The sequence below is a fragment of the Lissotriton vulgaris genome, chromosome 1_1, assembly GCF_964263255.1.
Source record: "Lissotriton vulgaris chromosome 1_1, aLisVul1.2, whole genome shotgun sequence".
NCBI lineage: Eukaryota > Metazoa > Chordata > Amphibia > Caudata > Salamandridae > Lissotriton > Lissotriton vulgaris.
Genome location: NC_141685.1, coordinates 1,958,714,584 through 1,958,731,212, shown reverse-complemented (window position 1 = coordinate 1,958,731,212; position 16,629 = coordinate 1,958,714,584). Strand labels below are relative to the sequence as shown.

General features: G+C 46.7%; 1 protein-coding gene across 2 annotated transcripts in view; it reads left to right on the top strand.

The window, feature by feature from the left end:
- FAM107B (family with sequence similarity 107 member B) overlaps window positions 1–16,629 on the top strand; it is a 306,505-nt gene that overhangs the window by 148,653 nt on the left and 141,223 nt on the right. The window contains exon 1 of one of the 2 annotated variants that reach the window (XM_086919694.1): window positions 14,718–14,738. The exons of the other annotated variant lie outside the window; for it this stretch is intronic. The gene's annotated coding sequence lies outside the window, so the exon portion shown is untranslated. Of the gene's footprint in view, window positions 1–14,717; window positions 14,739–16,629 lie in introns of those variants that run through there. 2 annotated transcript variants of the gene reach the window in all.

Sequence of the window (16,629 nt, the reverse complement as noted above, 5' to 3'; positions counted from 1 at the left end):
TAAAAATATTGGATATTATTCTAAACTGGTGTGGTGTCATTTTGTAGTGCTTACACTGTATTACTGTTGGTTATGTGCAAATGCTTTACACACTGCCTCTAAGGTAAGCCTGACGGCTCGTGCCAAGCTATGAAGGGGGAGAGCAGGGGTTCATTTAAGAATGTAATTTCCTTATCCTGATTAGAGTGGTGGTTTCGGACTGATTTTGGCACATGCCCTAGCCTACCAAAAATCACATTTCTAACAATATAGTTATGCTAATAATGTGCTACTGCCTGTTTTGCATAGTCTCTTTTAAGAATGGGTACACATTGCCTGTGGTAGAACATTATTTGTGAAGAATTACAGAAGTAAGGACAGTGCCAGAGAAGGAGATACGAGGGACAACGATGGGGGAACCACATGATCAATGAAGAGCAGGTTGTGATGGGGGAAGCAACCATACAATGAAGGGTGGGCCAGCGGTATAAGGAAACAAAAAAACAGCCGAGGGTTGGTGGTCGGTCAGTGATGGGGAAGCACATGTCATGGACATTGGAGGGTTGGCAGGCAGATATGGGGACGCAAATAGACAACAGAGGGTGAAAAGATGGTGGATGGAAAAGCGCGCAGACAATGGATCTGGTGGGGAAACAAGAACGCAGCAGAAGACAGGCTGGAAGGAAGCACAAATGACCACAGTGGGAGGACTAGGGAAGAAACACAAGGCGAAAAAAAGTACCATGAAGTACACAAGGGAGACTGCTGGAAAAAGAATGCACACTCGTTGAGTGCTTAACCAAAAAGAAAAAAGTAGTGCCTAAAAAGGGAGAAGTGGAAGAACATCAGTAACGAGTTCATACTTCAGGGCAGGGACAAACACAGGAAGAGGAAGGAAAGCCCATGGAAGCTGACAAAAAGCGAGCAAATGAGTGACAATATAAGTGACAATGGTAAGCAGTGGGTGGGCTTTAATTAAGCCCACTGTAATGTAACAATTTGTCTTGCAACAGACCGTGTATGTGCTGTGCTGTCTTAGGCAAGACCTAAAAAGCATTTATAATTCTGTCAAATTGTATACATTCAATAGATCAACTCTTATGACGTCCCTAGGAATCTCCTGGTAAAGTGCCTATACAGGTGAGTATATAAACCCCCCCGCACCCTCTTTGTCCCACTCCGCATTGAAACATCGGAATTATGAGTACTTTTTAAAGGAGCTACACTTGCAAAGAAACTATGTACTATTGTTGCTTAAATAAAAAATACAAGAGTTGCATATAATCTAATGAGTCAGAATCATACTTATTATGCAGTCTATTTCACTTGCCAGTATGCAAATGGAAGCAATAATCGGAGAAGAGGAAACAATTAATTACAAATAAAAATATGGAATTCTTTCACTAGTTCTATGGTTGACAGTACTAGCAAAAAGCACATAAATAATTGAACCTGGTTATGACTCTGCTTTGTTGTGGGAGGAGCAAAAAGCAGAAACTGAAAACCAGTGGTATAGATTTTCCTGTATATTTTGGCACGCTGATCGCTTCTCAGTCTGGCACTGATGTCAAACTCTAAGAACTCCCAGATAATCAACAGATTGCCTACTGGAAAACCTTTGGGAAAAATAATTATTTTGGCCCAATCAGTATTAATTGCTGGTTCTTTGCTTAAATGAGAAGTTTGATGACTTTCGCAGATATCCTATGAAAATATATTAATTATTTGTGAAATCTTGCATGTGGATCTAGAACCCCATTGATTGCCCATAGTATGCAATGATCTTAGGGTTGATAGTAACCTTTTCATTAATCTTAGTGTTTTCATCTGCGTTATGCGTGCTGTGAATGACAAACTAATATTACATAGTCCTCCCACGTTCTGCATCGCCACTACTGGTTTAGAGTGTGCCCTGAGATGTAGGTCAGTGTAGAAATGCACTCCGTCATCCAGATGCTAAAGGCATTTAGGCAGAGGCGTTTCTTTGGCTTTCTTGGTTTCCTTCCATAGGAAGGACATCCTCCACAACCGATCTACTTTAAGCCCCTTGTGGCTGAAGTCGGCTAGTGGTACTAAGCTGTGTCTTGCTCAACACTGGTTGGAAATGTGATTGGAAATAAACAGTTTCAATTCCTTGTGTTGTGTCTGACATGAAAGAGGAGATCCTACTCAAAGCTTGTTTTTGTAAAACGTTATCATTGCTGTAGAAGGAGGATAGTGTTTTCTTATGTGTGCAGTCTAAGATCTCCAATACTTCCACAATTATCACAGGAGACCTGTTGCCACAACTGAAAGGGCTAGTGTTCTTGGTTGCTGGCTTGGATGGTTTACATTTCACTTAACACTGGGAACTCACTTAAATGATGTATTTTTTGCTTTGTGAGTGCCCTTTCAATTGTTTTAGCCAGGGCTGGTGGTCGGCACGGGTTCTAATTGTCTCACTTCCCTACTCCAGTATCTGAAAGGTTCAATAGAGATGTGCCAAACACCTGTTTTAGGGTTCTGGAGACCGCTCTATGTTAAAAGCCAGTTTTTCTCTATTAGTGACCTGTTGAGGAGCTTCAAAGAATGGAAGTGGGGGATGAAGGGAACGTTTTTGTTCTTAGGTCGCAGCTGGCTGTTTGCTCGCTTTGAGAGGTTTATTTAATTCTTTGTTTTTTCACTTTACCTGTATTCTTTGCTGCAGTAGTTTAAATGGAACAGTTTTCTACAAACATCTAGAACATTACATTTAATTAAATGTCTAGTAACTTTACATTTCTGCTCACATCGGTCAGTAGGACTTCAGTGACCCAGTTTCTGTTGTGCTTCCAGTGCTGCTTCACTTCAGTGACACCGTTGGAAAAATGTGAGTGTTTTACTGTGAGAGGAGGGAGGATGCCAGATAGCAAGCGTTCATTATTTTTGGGAGGGAGCCTGAAGAGGAGTAATGGTAGTATGACCAGCTTTATTTTTTTGTTTTTTTACTTGTGTACGTGTGAAGAAACCACAAAGAAGATGGGTAAAAGAATCCAGTCAGGAGAAAGTGATACCAGGCGCACATGAACACACGGATGGGTTTGTCATCCATCGGTTTGTGGGTTATTTGTCTCTGAATCATGAGTGTGTCAGAAACAAAGCAAGCTTTTCTTTTGTTCCTCCTGGATCACGCCAAACCCCTAAGTGTGAATCATCTGCATTCTATATAGAGTCTTGTGGACTGACTGTGCAGTATTTTATTTTTATACATTGGCCATCTATTGTTCACTGAATCATTTATTAGTGCACTTTTCTATTTGGGTCTCGCCTACAAGCATCTTTCAGCTGTTTGCTGTCGAAGATGTAATGTGTCCAATACTTAAAGTGGGCTTCGGTTAATTTTTCTTGTCAATCTGATTTGCCTGCTTTTTATTCAATGGCTAATCGTTGTCTACCTGTGTTTATTTCTTCCCTAATCTAATCCATTTGGTTGATGTCTTATTCACCTCATTGGCTCCACACCAAGGAACTACTTTTTTATTTTTCTTTCAGCACTACATGGTACTTTAGGTGTTTTCTTGCTCTCTCTCCTGTTAGTGGCTTCAACTTCTTAATATCCCTGTCCTCTCGGTGTTGCCCGTCCAGCTCCTCCATTGCTCATCCCACCGCTCACTGTTGATGGAGCATTTTCCCATTTATTTGCAGCGGGAGTATGTGGAATTTTAGTTTGCGATCTGAACATCGTCTGCGCCAGCTTGTCACCTATGTACTACGTGCACGGCAGCCATTTTAGATATCATGGTCTCCCTGTCCACGATCGATCGCCAGCGCGCCCCTCTGACCCAGCAAGCATCCTCCGCGCACCCTGGCTCCCCCTCCCTCCTCCTTATGAGCATGACCCTGTCCTTGGGAGTCACGCCAGCGCCTGACCAACACCTCCTCTCCTCCCATGAATGCCCCTCTGTTGATAAACCTCCCCTCTGCACTGGATTGTCCACACAGCATGAATACCACTCCATTGATGGCCCCTCACCCCGTGTCCGACTGTCCACACAGGTCCGAGGCCATTGCCTAAGCCGGGAGATATCATTTACTGCCCTTTATTGTATGAGGTCGCTCTCCTTCAAAGGACCCTCTATTGATCCAGGCCTCCCCACCCCCTGTGATATGATCAGGCGCCCACATCCTAAGACTCGACGGAACACTTAGCTGCGTGATGACCCCCTCCTCTTATCAGCAGGTTGAGGACCTCTATTGTGAAGGTATATGGGGGTGGGATTAACACGAGGATTACGGGGATGTCTTTTCCTTGCTTTACAAAGTTCTGATTGTAATAAAGGAAGGTCACATGCCATAAACCGGTGTATAAGAGGCCAGGCCTCCGAGAGGCTGTTAGAGCACCTCGAGACGATACCTTGTTGTCTGATCTGATGTGTTCTGCTCCGTCGGAATAAAACTTCTGTTTCCTGCCTTCTGGTCTCCGGCGCCTGCCTCATTGCTTGGTAAAACTTGAATGGTACAAGGGCGGTTAGCGCCGGGCAAATCCTGAGAAAGGTCCTAGCCTTACCTCTTTCCACAATTGGCGTCCCAAAGCGTGGGGCCCATCAGCGACACGTGGATCCAGTGGGAGAGGTCCCGATGACAGAGTGAACGACTGCAACGATCGGGAAGAGCTCATGTCCGATAGACCCTCGTCTGACAGCCGATCATCCGACCTTCACTAGTTCTGAACAGACCTCTCTCGAGTGATCTACGGTCCTGACTGGGAACCATCAGGAGTGCCGCGAACATCACGAAGGAGAGAGGACGATCGGGCGCTGGATCCAGAGGACAGGAAACCGTCCATGCGGTCCGGGTAAGGTCGTGTAAACACGACGAATTGAGGAAAATTGTTTTTGTTTGGATAATACTAGTATTACGCTTTGTTGAAACCTCTGGAGATTCGCTGTCTGCAAACGGAGAAAAACAACAGGCTCTCTCTTTGCAAACAGTGAAGGATAGGTAACGCAGACTTTTGTCCCCGTTGTAATCCGTCGTGCCTATTTTCCTCCCCCACTGTTTCCCGAACTGTCGTTCGTGGATTATTGTCTGGAGATTCTTTGTCTGCAAACAGGGAAGAACAAGGTCTCTCTTTGCAGGTAGAGAAAGAGTGGGTAACGATAACTTTTCGTGCCCACTTATTCTCCCCACTGAATTGTTTTGATTGACCAATTGTTCGGTATTGGTTCGTTTGAGGTATTCACCGCCGGCAAACAACGGAGAATAGAAATATTCTGTCTAGTCTTTGCCCGCCGTGATAAGATAGGTAGTGCAGACTTTTTGTCCCCGGTGTAAACCGTCATGCCTATCTTCTCCCCACTCGTTGGTAGCCTGTTTAGCCCGGACCGCTTATTAGAGATGAACCATCCAGCTCCACTGGAGGGCACCCCTAATAAGGACATGTTCACTAAGTATGGACTAGTCGCTATAGCTTACACTAGACTATGGCATAAATATACGAAAAAGAACCCTGAAAGTCAGTGGCCACTGATAGGTTCCTTTAGTGAAAATAAAATAAAAACATTAGAAATAGCGCTCCAGAAGAATAAGACCACGCCCACTATGCTCGACAGTATCGGCATGTGGCGCAAGGAAACGGAACAACGAAAGAAAACAGAAGAAGCAAAAATAGGGAAAGAATTACGAAAGGCAGCCCACCTAGCCGCAAAACAACTAGAAGAAGAAATAAAAGAAAGAAAAGAAGCTACACAAAACCAAGAATCAGGGTCAACAGGCCAATGTCCTGTTAGGACCCCCTCTGCGCTCTACCCTGAACTACCCTCCAAACAACGGGCAAACGATGAGTTACTGCTAGGTCCCCCAATCATCTACATGCCCCCTCCATATGCTCCCAGCCAACAAAACCTGCAAGCCCCGAGTGTGAGTGAAAGTGACCCTAGTGCTAGTGCACCGGCCCTCACGGCCTCCGCACCAACCATATTAACAACTTAGTCAGACGACCCCGAGGCTAGCAAACAATCATCAGCCAGGTTAAGTAGGTTAAGCAAAGATGAGCGGGATGGGATCAACGAAATAGCAAAGACATTGGTAGAACGAAGGGAGAGCGAAGAATACACAATGAGCGTATATAATTCACATGCCGACAGCCACAGACGGCATTTCATTTTGCGATTCAGCTACCACACCCTGAACGCGTATGAAGATAGGTATCAGAGTAAGGGTCCCGCTAAACTAACAACACTGTATAGGAAGATTGATGTTGGAGATGGGACTGAACGTGAGGCGACGGAGCTCTTCATGCAAATGCTTGAGGTCTTCCGCCACCTCGCGGAACAGAAACCAGAAGCCAAGGTTACGGTCCCTGAAACAACCTCGGCAGAAGTAGCCAATACTATGATGCCTATCAGAGAAGCGGCTCCTTACTGGATCCCGCCACGGGGCCAGGGAACGAGCGATGATATTAATAATGAAAATGCAAAGGGGAGGGTTGTGTACAATTGGGTTTACCAACCATGGGACCGACAAGACATCCTAACCTTTAAGCAAACCCTGCCCGACTTAAGAAAGAACCCGACGGCATTTTATACCGAATTAGGCACAGCCTTGGGTTCGACAATAATGACTTTAGCAGATATTGACTTGTTCTTTGGGTTATGCCTGCCAGCTGATGTGTGGAAGCAAATCCGGAAGGCTGACCACACGGATCTGTTTGGACATACCTGGGACCAACTCGGTAAACTAGATAGACAGCGAGAGCCGGGGAGTAAACCAGTGAAGGACATACTGGAACTCCCAGACAAACTGGTCCAGAAGTTAAAAAGCCTGGTCCCGGAAAGAAAAGTAGACTGGTCGATAGTCACGGCCTGTCGACAGAAACCCCAGGAAGATGTGTCAGAATACTTCTCCCGATTTGAGACAGTGTTCTCCGACTACAGTGGCCAAGACATGACCACCGCAACCGGACAGCACCTGTTTGTGCAAAACTATATAAAAGGGACTAACACAAGAAGTCTCCCAAAAACTGCAGACGAGTGAGAGTAGTTGGGGGGCCTCCAAACCCGCAGCTATCCTTCAGATGGCTCAGTATTACGAGCACCAAAAGAATGAGAATGATAGGGCGTCCGAGAAAAAGAAGAAAGATTTAAAGGAAAGGGTAATGATAGCCCAGATACAGGGTATAGCGCTAGGACGGGAACACCAAAGGGGGAACTACCAATCAACCACCCCCAGAGATCTACCTCCTAAAGATCACACCCCAACATCCCACACTGGACGGAGAGACATTAGCACTGACCAATGCGCCTTCTGCAAAGGGCTCGGCCATTGGAAATTCCAGTGTCCGGTTCTGCTAGAAATGAATAGAAATAGGGATTCCAGGGATGTGGCAGGTGGCCCGAGAAATAGAGTACAAGGACGAGGGAGCACCAACGACACCAGCAATGACAGATCAGGGAGACTGAACACGTTTGACCGTCCCCGACAGAACCAATATCAGCTGTCCGAAGGTGAACATGCCCCCGACTTTGCATAGGACTGCCAGGGGCAAGGGAGGGATCCAGTCGAGCTCTGTGTTGACCAGCAAGGTCCTTATGTCACCGCTAAGGTCTTGGGTACAGAGTCTCCATTCTTGGTAGACACTGGGGCGACACGTAGTGTGTTATCAAAACGACTGATTCCAAGGGCACCCTTGTCTGGCTCACACATAACGTCGATAGGTTTCGATGGGACGCCCTCCACTAACCCCCTGCCCGTACCTATTACCTTTGACCTAGAAAACAACACTACTGACGCGACATTTCTACTCTCCTCCAACTCCCCTGACGCCATTATGGGTATTGACTTACTGAAACATTTTCGAGCTACCATTAGGTGTTCCCCAGATGGAATACGAGTCATCCTGTACGACAACCCAGACATGCCCAGATCCCATCCCCCACGACACATGTGCTCCATAACTGACGCTGACCTGTCCCTGCTTGACACCCTGCCTCCGTACCTGTGGGCCAAAAATGACTCTGATGTGGGGCGAATGATGATTGATCCTATTCACATAACTGTACGACAGGACGCTATGCTCCCGAAACTCCCGCAATATCGGATATCGCCAGAGGGTGAGAAGGCACTGGTAGCGATCATTCAGTCTCTGGTAGATGCAGGAGTGGTTGAAGAGGTGGTTAGCAACGTCTGCAACAGCCCAATCCTACCTATTGTTAAGAAGCAAGGTGAAGGAGATGAGAAAGCGTACCGCTTCATCATCGACTTGCGAGGCATTAACAAAGTGGTTGTACCCCAACATCCTGTGGTCTCTGATATCACCACCATTCTGACCCTCATCCCGTCCACTGCCACCACCTTCTCTGTTATCGACCTTAAAAACGCGTTTTTCTCTATTCCCATTCATCCAGACAGCCGTTATCTCTTCGGCTTCACCTTAAAATCCCGCTCGTACCGATTCTGTAGAGCTCCCCAGGGATACACTGAAAGTCCCAGCATTTACAGCCAGGCCCTCAAAAGACAGCTGGATGCCTTCCAGCTACCAGAGGGAGTGGTGTTGATCCAATATGTCGATGATATCCTTTTGGCGGCCGACACCACCCCGCTTGCAACGACAGCCACCGTCCAACTCCTGCACTTTCTTGCAGAGAATGGCCATAAAGTCTCCAAAAAGAAGTTACAGTTCTGTCAGCCACAGGTGACTTACCTAGGCCATCTTCTGTCCAAAGAAGGGAGGAAACTTACACCCGACCGAATCCAAACCATCCTAGATACCCCCATCCCGAAAACACAAAAGCAGGTCCGCTCTTTGGTTGGCCTAACCTCTTTTTGCAGACAGTGGTTGCCTAATTACAGTCTCATTGTGAAACCATTACTTGCCCTACTGACCAAAGATGTCCCCTCCCCGCTTCCTTGGACCGCTGAGTGTCAAGCCTCTTTTAAGGAATTACGGGATGCACTCTGTTCAGCGCCTGTCCTAGGAACTCCGGATTACTCCAAACCCTTCTCCCTCTTCACCCACGAAAGGGGGGGATGCGCATTGTCTGTCCTAACTCAATCAATTGGTCCTAAGCAGCGCCCTTGTGCCTACTTCTCCGCCACTCTTGATCCTGTAGCCAGAGCTTTGCCTGCCTGCCTTCGAGCAGTAGCCGCCGCTGCTGTCTCTATCCGTCAGAGCGAGGGAATTGTACTTTCCAACTCCCTCACAGTGCTAGTACCCCATGCAGTCGACACCCTCTTGAACCAGACCAAAACCCAGCACCTGACTAGCGCACGACTGACAGGGTACGAGTTGACTCTGCTTGCACCCCACATCACACTAAAGAGATGCACGACTTTGAATCCTGCCACACTGTTACCCCTGCCTGAAAATGACCCCGACATTCCTCCCATCCACGACTGCGTGACCCTCACGGACGAACAAACTAGGAGTAGGGTTGACCTCCGAGACACTGCTTTTCCTGACCCCGATGGAGAGCTATGGGTAGACGGCTCATGCATCAAACTCCCAGATGGCACCACCTCAGCTGCCTATGCAGTAACAACAGCCCGAACAGTAGTTGAGACAGCCTGCATCACACAACGATCTGCCCAGGCAGCAGAGCTGATAGCCCTCACCCGAGCATGCATCATAGCCGCAGGGACCACCACGAACGTATATACGGACAGCCAGTATGCCTTCGGAGTGGTCCACCATTTTGGGCTCCTGTGGAGGGAGAGGGGATTCCTGACGTCCCACGGCACCCCGATCCTCCACGGAGATTTAGTCTCCGCTCTGATTGAAGCAGTTCTCCTCCCCAAACGATTAGCGGTGATAAAATGTCAGGCACACAAAAGGGTGACCGACTTAGTCGGACAAGGGAATGCGTTGGCCGACATCACTGCACGAACCACAGCTGAGAATAGGACGGTGACACGCATGTACATGACCAGGTCACAAGCAGAAACATGGAGTGACACAAGGATAATGATCAGAGACATACAATCGGCCAGCACCCCTCACGAGCTGACTAAGTGGGCAAGGGTGGGTTTGAAGGATGAGGAGGGCTGTTGGCGAACGAAGGATGCCAGCAAATGGTTGCTGCCCGACTCATATCTGATTCCCATACTGACAATGGCTCACTCCCCCGCACACATAGGATCTGCACCCATGATCGAACTCATTTCCAAAGTCTGGCATAACGACAAAATCCCTGACTCAGCCAGACGTCTAGTTCAGCAGTGCCTTATCTGCCTGCAACACAACCCCGGGAAAGGAACTGTAGTGCCCCGGGGAGGGTTTGGGACCCCCAATCACCCCTTTGAGGTCCTTCAGATGGATTACATCCAACTAGAAAGATGCCAAAACCTGAAGTATGTACTAGTCATTGTATGTGCCTTCAGTAAATGGGTAGAGGCCTATCCAACCCGTGACAACACTGCCATGACTACTGCCAAAGTACTACTGAAAGAATTCTTCCCTCGCTATGGCCTTTGCCGAATTTTATGGAGCGACAATGGCCCCCACTTCATAGCTGAGGTTATCCAACTAATCCTAAAGGGGTTGGGGGTGAAGCAACGATTTCATGCGGTCTTCCACCCCCAATCCGCTGGTCTAGTGGAACGCCATAATGCCACACTGAAGCTGAAACTGGCAAAAATAGTGGCCACCACTGGACTTAACTGGCCGGATGCCCTCCCACTGGCCTTGTTATCGATGCGCTCCACTCCCACCAAGCACCATCTGACCCCCTACGAGGTCGTGTTTGGGCGACCGATGAATCTCTGGACTGCTCCCAAACCGACCTCCATTCATGACGTCCCGGACGTCCTACTGTCTGATTATTTGTGCAAGTTAACTAAAACGTTGTCTGTCATTCATCAACAGGTGCAGCAGGCCATCCCCGATGCTTCCAGGGGCCCCGGCCACGACATCCAACCGGGAGATTTCGTATTGATACGAAATTTCCAGCGAACCAAGAGTCTGGAACCTCGGTGGACGGGCCCCTGGCAAGTGCTGATCACCACCCGAACGGCACTCCGAGTGGAGGGGAAGAAGCACTGGCTGCAAGCGCATCATTGCCGAAAGGTCTCTGCAAACCTGGCCACGACAGAAAACGTCAGCACCCAAGAGGAGCTCCTGAGCAAAGACCGACCGATATTGGACTGTTATCCCGATACTGAGGCACTCGAACTTGCAAAATTCTCTGATCCCACTGTGCCATCCAGAGAAGGGTATTTCCTGCGTCGAAAGGAGGGAGCTTCGGCTAAGTAGGCCACGGACTAAGTTAAATCTCAGAACGGTGACCTACACACAATCTAGGGTCGCCGGGAGAGAAGCTAAACGAAGTCTGTGGTTCTGCCCACTACCGAGCCCCTTGAAGGTGATGGAAGCACCAAATAAGAAGATGATGGAAGCGCCAGATAAGAAGATGATGGAAGCAACGGGAAATACCCAGTATAGAAATCCAAAGACTGACAACCTGCACAAATCAAAGACAATTGCACTCTTCATTGTCTTCCTCTTCTGCCTCCTCCTCATGACCTCCTTCTGGATTCTGGAGGAAAGCACACCGGCTCATGAGACATTGCTACCTACTGCACAGCCAACACCCCTGAAAGAGCATCACCTAATCTCTCTGTCGCCTCAGCTCCGAGAAAGGCGCAGGGAATTCTGGAACAATTCCTTCGTGCAACTGTTGCACCAACACAACCTTGCTGCAAATGCTACGAACTGTTGGATCTGCGGGTTGCTCCCGCATGCCACTGGACACTCCATCCCCTTCATCCCTTCACCCTTCTCAGTTCACGGCTCTTGCCTCGCCTGGTTGATCCTCATGCAAGAGAGCCACAGGGACAACGCCACCTCCAGCCGGACAGTGTCACACTTCTACTCTGGGTTCTGGCTGAACAAAACAGGAAAGACCCCAGCTGCCCTGTGTCCTGCGCTCGCAGGCGCCACCTTCATCAAAGACATTCCAGCCAAAGAACGAGTCGAAGTACAGGTGCTCCACAATCCGGCCAGAACCACCTTCACTCATCTGCAAAAACAAACTACCGCCACTTTAACTGTGGCCCTATCTGTTATCAACGTCACAGGTCTCGTATGTCTCGAAGGCCAGGGAACGCAGCTGGTGGGTTACAGCGCCTGCCGAATCACCAGAACATTGGACTCAGCTGAACCCCCTTCTTTTGTTGCTTCTCCGAATATGTACTTTGTGTGTGGCACCAAGGCTTACACCTGGCTCCCGAGAGGTTGGAAGGGCACCTGTTATATTGCCTTCGTTCTTCCACCCACATATGTAGCCCCTGCCAACCACCACCGGCAGAGGCGTGCAGACGACCTTGGACAAGCCGACTCCACCGGAGCACAGTTCCTGGATGCAGCAAAGGGACTTGTTCCTCTGTGGGGCCCAATGGCAAACAGCCGTGCTATCCGACACCTGACCCAGGCAGTAGAAACAACGATCAACATCACGGCTGGTATCCTCGCCAACAACACTGCGGAGCTTCAGGCGGTCCGCCTTGTGACCCTTCAAAATCGACTCGTCCTAGACGTGGTCCTAGCCGACCGAGGAGGAGCATGCCGCATCATCGGATCCAGCTGCTGCACCTACGTGCCAGACAACTCGCCTTCAGTCTACAAAGCCATCGAACACCTCCACAGACTTTCCTCGGAGGTTCACCAAGAACAGGAAGGATGGTCGTTTGGGAGCTGGTTTTGGGACACTTTGAAAAATTGGGGTTGGAAGTTGTTTTCCTTCGTGCTGATACCTCTTGTGATATTATGTGGGTGCTGCTTAGGTATCCAATGTCTGCCACCTTTGTTCGGCCTTGTTTCTAACTGTATGTGCCCAAAAACTTTGGACTTCCGAAATGAGCACATGAGCCCCCTTTATGAAGTAGAAATACGTGGCCTTATGGGGATAAATTCAAACTGACAAGTTGGCGAGACATGTTAAAAGGGAGGACTGTGGAATTTTAGTTTGCGATCTGAACATCGTCTGCGCCAGCTTGTCACCTATGTACTACGTGCACGGCAGCCATTTTAGATATCATGGTCTCCCTGTCCACGATCGATCGCCAGCGCGCCCCTCTGACCCAGCAAGCATCCTCCGCGCACCCTGGCTCCCCCTCCCTCCTCCTTATGAGCATGACCCTGTCCTTGGGAGTCACGCCAGCGCCTGACCAACACCTCCTCTCCTCCCATGAATGCCCCTCTGTTGATAAACCTCCCCTCTGCACTGGATTGTCCACACAGCATGAATACCACTCCATTGATGGCCCCTCACCCCGTGTCCGACTGTCCACACAGGTCCGAGGCCATTGCCTAAGCCGGGAGATATCATTTACTGCCCTTTATTGTATGAGGTCGCTCTCCTTCAAAGGACCCTCTATTGATCCAGGCCTCCCCACCCCCTGTGATATGATCAGGCGCCCACATCCTAAGACTCGACGGAACACTTAGCTGCGTGATGACCCCCTCCTCTTATCAGCAGGTTGAGGACCTCTATTGTGAAGGTATATGGGGGTGGGATTAACACGAGGATTACGGGGATGTCTTTTCCTTGCTTTACAAAGTTCTGATTGTAATAAAGGAAGGTCACATGCCATAAACCGGTGTATAAGAGGCCAGGCCTCCGAGAGGCTGTTAGAGCACCTCGAGACGATACCTTGTTGTCTGATCTGATGTGTTCTGCTCCGTCGGAATAAAACTTCTGTTTCCTGCCTTCTGGTCTCCGGCGCCTGCCTCATTGCTTGGTAAAACTTGAATGGTACAAGGGCGGTTAGCGCCGGGCAAATCCTGAGAAAGGTCCTAGCCTTACCTTTTTCCACAATTATGCACAATTTACTTAACTCACTCCAACTGCACTGGGCGCTCCTATGATCAGAGTGGATGCTTTTGTCTCTCAAATGTTCTAAACTTCTCAATCATTGCCTTAGCTGTAAAACTCTTAGATGAAGCTTTAAGACAATAGGAGGGGTGATTTTAGAAATGTTAAACCATCTCCATTATCCAGGACCAAATCCCACCCTATGCACAGTTTTAATGAAGAAACATAGACGAAAAATAAGTCTTTAAAGTTGTAAAGTTATTGTATTAAGGACTGAAAATGTATCAGCATGAGTAATTTTTTTAGCAGTTCGGTTAACAATATTTTAGTAAGAACATTTAGCATAAGTGCAAATTAAGCTTAAAACTGCTTACAGTCCTACTACCCATACAATAGTAGAATGGTTCCTCAACTAACCTAGATCGACTACTCTAATCCAGGAAAAGGACCATGTAAAGTCTCCAGGGGCATTGTCCATAAGCTAGAAGGAAAAGTTAAAGTTCAGGTTCGGTAAGAAAGGTTCCCATAATTTGCTACTGACTGTAGCATAAGAGCATAAATCCAAAGATATACTGTGAATCCTCAAAGATCAGTGAGCATGAAAAATAGGTAGAAGACAATGAAGCGTTTCACTAGTCTATAAAGAGCGAAGTGCATAAGAATAATTTGGGTGCGTTGCTCAAAAGGTAAAATTTAGTGCGTTTCTAAAGAAGAAATGAAGTGCGCGGCAATGCAAAACTAATTGAATGTGCTCCCATGTAATAATGGAGTGTGTTTCTCCTCTCCTGGGGTTTCTTCTTTTTTTAGTTTTGGAAAGAAGCCCATGGCATATGCTGTCACACCACCATCAAAGACCCTCACAAGTTTTTGATGCACATTAAGTCATCCAGAGAGTGGCAACATCATTTAAAGTTCTCAAGCATGCCATGAAAATAGAAGTATTCACAAGTCCACATTAGCTGTCCGAAAAGAAACATAGCAATATACAGTTTCGTAGGTAATACTGTTGTAAATAAAGCCAGGTAGTCCAGGTACTTTCTTGATGCTCGGACAAGTATAACAAATACATTTCACAGTTCGTCTTTCCCATGGGAAAAGGGATTATGTAGAGAATATGGAAAGAACGTTTTACAAATATGAAATGCAACATTGTTCGTAATCACTAGGCCATTGCTAATATTGAGAGCTAAGCTGGTCACCAAGCATCCTAACGCCAAGCCTTTAACTTGGCTTCACTTTTACTTCATTTAAGGGATTTGCAAATACCACCTACTGATCTAACTGATAATAATTTTTATAAATCAGCATTACTATGTCATTTACTATCATATTGCATTACTTCTGCTCAAGTATGTTAGATTGCTGCAAATTCCACCAATGTCTACAAAACCTCACGGCTCTATATTTTCAAGGTAATAAAATCGTTTTAACACTTTCATAATCTATATCATTTCTAATATCATTCCTTAAAATGTCAAGCTTCTAACTCATTATTTAATAGCAATACCACTATTTTTTGTATCCCGTGTTAACTCTCCATAGCACTCTCCAGGACTCTAGGCCATGTTTTCTCTCATGTTATTATATGTAAGTGTATACATTTGCATTAATACTTATCTCATTAGTTTAAACGCACTCTTTTACGGTGCTTCTACTATTCTCAATTCTCCTTTCATGAAAGATTTTCTAACTAATGTTTGCAGCGTGTAATTTCCAAATTTGTGGTTTCATTGTTTTCTTTGTGTTTTTTTCTAAAATTCACGCTTCATTAATATTCCTGTTGCTGTGGCTGCTCAGCACTTTTTACATGTTCCCCACACTCACTCAACCATTGCTTCCACAACTCTTTTAGTCTTTTATCCTTTTTTACGGTAGTGCCCAGCCACTTCTTTCTAAATAAGGCACGTTTGCACAATTTACACTGCAAGATGGCTGTCTGTCATCTTGAAATTGTAAATCCAAAAATAATGGCCCCCACACCATCATGATGCGTACTTGCTCATGCATGGTAACTTGTGCGCAAATATGTCATCATGATGGAGGCTCTAGTGGCATGACACATTAATGCGCTGCATGATGACACACACACACACACACCACACCACACCCCACGACACACACACACACACATTATTACACTAGGTTATTTTATCGATGCTGGTCAGCATTGATCATAACCATTTTTTTCTGTTGCAGATGCTGAACAGCATTGGCAAAAACCAGTGGAATAGCCAAGAGGTGATGCGCATTGGCTTCGCTCACTGTTCTTTTATTATGCTGCTGATTTAGATATAAAAACATATTGTACAATTTTTCTTTGCATTTCACAGCATCCGGTGGTAGTGTGCAGTATATGCAGAGTTAAGTCAATGTGTATGCTTCTGAGGAATACAATGCAACCGTGTGCAGACAGCTTTGTTTTTCTGGTTTGGAAGACTGTGGCACATAATTTTAGATCAAGTTGAGAAATACCAATCCGAGGTGCACTGTATAATCTTTCCTTGTAGCAGGCTCCGTGGTTGCTAATTAAACCTGGACGTGGATATCTGAATCCATTGGGAAGAAAGTATGCTTGTTTTAGCCTCTGCTTTGGGCATTCTATTCATATCCAACCAGTATGATCATTTCAAATGATTCCAACATGATTCATATCCTCATTCGTTAAATGAAATGTAAGTTCTTGAGCAAACAAATGCTCATTCTATGTTAACATTGTGACTGCTTTACTATCCTGTCTATACAAACGGGCAAAGTCAGCTGCCATGTAGAGCACAATAAACCATTTATTTTGTTGTCTGCTTTATTAGATTTATCCCAATGTAATTGGTTTGATTTGATAACCTTACAAAAAAGGCTTGTGTTGCTACTGAGAGATGCCCATGTT